The following is a 3872-nucleotide window of genomic DNA, read 5'->3' on the forward strand; positions in this document are numbered from 1 at the left end:
CTCTCTTTAGAATTCTACATCTAAAACCTAATGTGTGTGAATGAAAAGTGAATGAATATTCCCTTCCAGCTCCACTCTACAACCTCTTGTCCTCATTTTCAGGCCTGAAACTAGGTCAAAAGCAGCCCAGAAATCGCCCACAGCGTTTTCTCGTAATTGAGGCACGTGACGCTTGTCACACATACGCGTCATCCACGCGTGCGCGTCATTTCTCTACTGTAGCAACCCACCTTTGGAAGAGCCCAACATTTCGGAGTGCACTTCAGATCATGGCGGAGAAGGTGATCAAGAGGTGGACATGGAGGTGCCCTTGTCACACCATCCTGAGGCTATTGGAGGTGGAGATTCTGAGCCCCTTTTGCTCATCACTCATGGCACGGAGGACCGTGCCAATGTTTAAGTGTAGGGAGGTTGGTGACTGACTTCTGTGGGTAACAATTCCTTTCTCCAACACCTAGACTTTAATTTCTTTTGTTAGTTATGATATTTTAGGCTTTGTAGTTATTTGTTAGCATTTAAGTGTTAGAATTCATTTTTAATACTATTTACATGATAGTTGTTTGAAAAAATCACTAGAACTTTGATTTGATTCTTAGTCTCTCTTTTAGGATGTTTTGTTCACTTTTCTTTTATTTTTATTGTGTGATTAGATGTATATAAATTGTGTTTCCCTTGCATTCCATCCAACCACCTAAAAAAAATTTAGGACCGCTTGGTTAGAGTAATCATCTTTCTAAGAAAGTTATTTTAGGGCATTCCACTAGTTTAAGTGAAAAGTTTTCATTGAACTTGCTTGAAGAAATCAATTTTAGAATATAGTTTAGAGCTAGAACACATAAACCTAGTGAGATTTTAAGCCTAATTGATTGGTTGCATCTTTTCAACCAATATATTATTTTGGTGTGTGTTGTTCTCTCTAAGATTGTGATTTTTGACTTGTTTGATTCTATATATCCATTATTTGGTGTATGAATGCATTTGTATGATTAAGGTATTTATTTCATTAAAGCTCACATACCCAAATGTCCTTACCCTTTCATCAACCCTTGTTAATCCATTTTGAGCCTATTTAACCCCTTTTGTCCTTTACTTTAGCACGTCACTAACTTTAAGTAAAAAATAATAAATATCCTTAATTTGGATCTTTGATTAACTTAAGCTAATGAGAGTGTACATTTTTTAAGTGTGGAGAAATTGGATTTGGGAACATTGGTTGGGACCATTGGGTATTTTACATTCCTTGTTAAAAATTTTAGAAAATTGGGTACACATCCATGCATCAAAAGAGAAACTATATGCATTAACCTTTTATTCATGTAAAAAAAAAAAGAAGAAGAAAAGAAAAGAAAAAGGAAAAGAAAAAGGAAAAAAAGAAAGTAATAAAAAGGGGACAAAGGTTAACCCCATGGTAAGGTAATAAAAACAATGCATATGTAACATAAATTGAAAGGATGCATGAATGTGCGGAAAAGAGGTGAATAATAGATAGTTAGGCTTTGCATAATAGTTAAATCGGTTGTGTTAGGTTAGGTGAAAAGTTTAGGTTAATCAAAAATTTAAATTTTAGTTCAGTTAACCAAATACAATCTTACCTTGACCCTAGCCCCATTACAACCCTTGAAAAGACTTCTTGATATTTGTATGCATGCATTGAATACTTGTTGATTGGTAGAAGAAGAACAAGTTTTAGAAAGCAAGATTAGAAGATAATTGAGAGAATCAATCCTCAAACACTAGAGAGATTAGAGCGCAAACACTTCCGGTGAGGGTTCGATTGCTCAATTCTATGTTTCCGGCTTTCATGAGCTTTCATCTTGCAAGTTTGTTTACATTTTGCTTTGAAAATCAAGTTAGTGGAAGTTGTTTGTTGATCACCATACTATTTTGGCCTTATGTGTTCATATATATTCTTGGAGGTTGATTTATTTTTAACCAAGTGGGTAGAAGCATTTACCATTAGTTGCATTAATTGCATTCATATATATAGGTTACATTTCATAAGTTTTACCATCTCCTTTATTCTTTTGGTTTTTTAATGTTTAGCATGAGGACATGCTAATGTTTAAGTGTGGGGAGATTGATAAATCATAATTTTATGGTTTATTTTGGATTAAATTGAGTGGATTTTTGTCAACTCTTTCACACTTATTCATATAAACTGCAAGCTTTTATGATTTCTTCCTAATTATGCTTTATAGTTGAAAATATGCTTCCTAGGCCCTAAAGATGCTAATTTTTAATTCTCTCCTATTACCATTCGATGTCGTGATGCGTTTGCTAAGTGATTTCATGATCTATAGGGCAAGAATGGCTTAGAGGATAGAATGGAAGTATGCAAAAATGGAAGGAATTTGAAGAATTGAAGTTTTGAGGATCTGGTGCTCGCGCGTACGCATACGCGTGACCTATGCATAGTTTAACCTGCACGTACGTATGGCTCCTGCGTACGCGTGACATGAAGCTCATGATTTAATTAGAATTGCACGTGCCAGCGATTTTTGGACCTCTCTTGGGCCCAAATCAAGCTAATTCTGAATGGAGAAAGGCCAAAAGTTGAAGGGGGAATGGAAGGACACAAGCAAACACACATTTACTTAATTTTTAGCTATTTTTGTTCATAGGTTTTTGGAGAGAGAAACTCTTTTTTCTCTCTAGGTTTTATTGTTCTTTGATCCACTTTTGTTTGAATCCATGGATTAGACCTTGTTATTATCATCATTGTAGTTTCTCTAGTTTAATTTTGCTTAGTGAGCTTGCAACTCTAGTTATTTTGGTTTGTGATTTTGGATCTTGTTGGATTTAAGTTTTAATTAATGCATTGAGGTTTTTATGTTCCATATGTGTTATTTGATTTACTATTGTTGATAATTGATAGTGGGTAGATTTAATTTGAATTTGTTTCTCAATTTTATGATGTCTGTTATTAGTAATCACTAAGTGTTTGTGAAAATGCAACTTACGAATATGGATTAGATTTCTATTCTTGGCTTTAGGGTTGAGCAATTGGAGACTCTTAAATTATCAAAATCTAGTGTTGATTGGTAATTGAGAGTTGCTAGTTGGCTTGAATTCCACTAAAGCTAATCTTTCATTAGGATTTGATTAGGAATTGTGGACTAAAGTCAATTGTGCTTGCTTGACTTTCCTTCAATTGTTAGAGGATAACCAAGTGAGAACAATAGACAATTACCATCACAATTGAGGATGATCATGAGGATAGGAATTTTGATTCTCACCCCTAGCCAAGGTTCTTTATATTGATTGATTGTCATCCCTTTTTGTTGACTTTAACTCTTTAGCTCTCTTAGCTTAATTTCATATTTCTTAGTTATATGCACTTTTTATTGCTATCATCTTATTGCATGCTTGTTTGATAGTCATTTACTTGAGTGATATTTCTACTTGTTTCAATTTAATTGTTAATTGTTCATTGCTTTTCCCAATTTTCCTAATCAATGATGTGCACTCAATTGCAAGTTCTAGGAAAAACGACTCAAAATCCTACTCCTGGTAATTGATTTGATTGTTGTGACACTCTTCTAAACTTTGATTGGGGATCACTTGTCGATTTAGGTTATACTTGCGACATTTGAGTTGAAAATCTTTTGAAATTTTTCTAGACCGGCATTTATCTTCCGTCAGAGTGACATTGAGATTATTTGGGTTTTGCTATTAAGGATGGGGAAGAGTAGTAATGATGGTGATGATATGATGTGTAGTTTAAAGGTAAAATTGAAAAAAAAGTGACATGTAGTTTATTGTTAAAAAACTTAACTTCAAAGATAAAATTAAAATTTATTTAAAACATTAAGAATAAAATTATAATAAATTAAATATTAAAGATATTTTAAAAAATTTTTGTAAATATTATG

The sequence above is a fragment of the Arachis ipaensis genome, chromosome B06, assembly GCF_000816755.2.
Source record: "Arachis ipaensis cultivar K30076 chromosome B06, Araip1.1, whole genome shotgun sequence".
In the NCBI taxonomy this organism is placed as follows: Eukaryota; Viridiplantae; Streptophyta; class Magnoliopsida; order Fabales; family Fabaceae; genus Arachis; species Arachis ipaensis.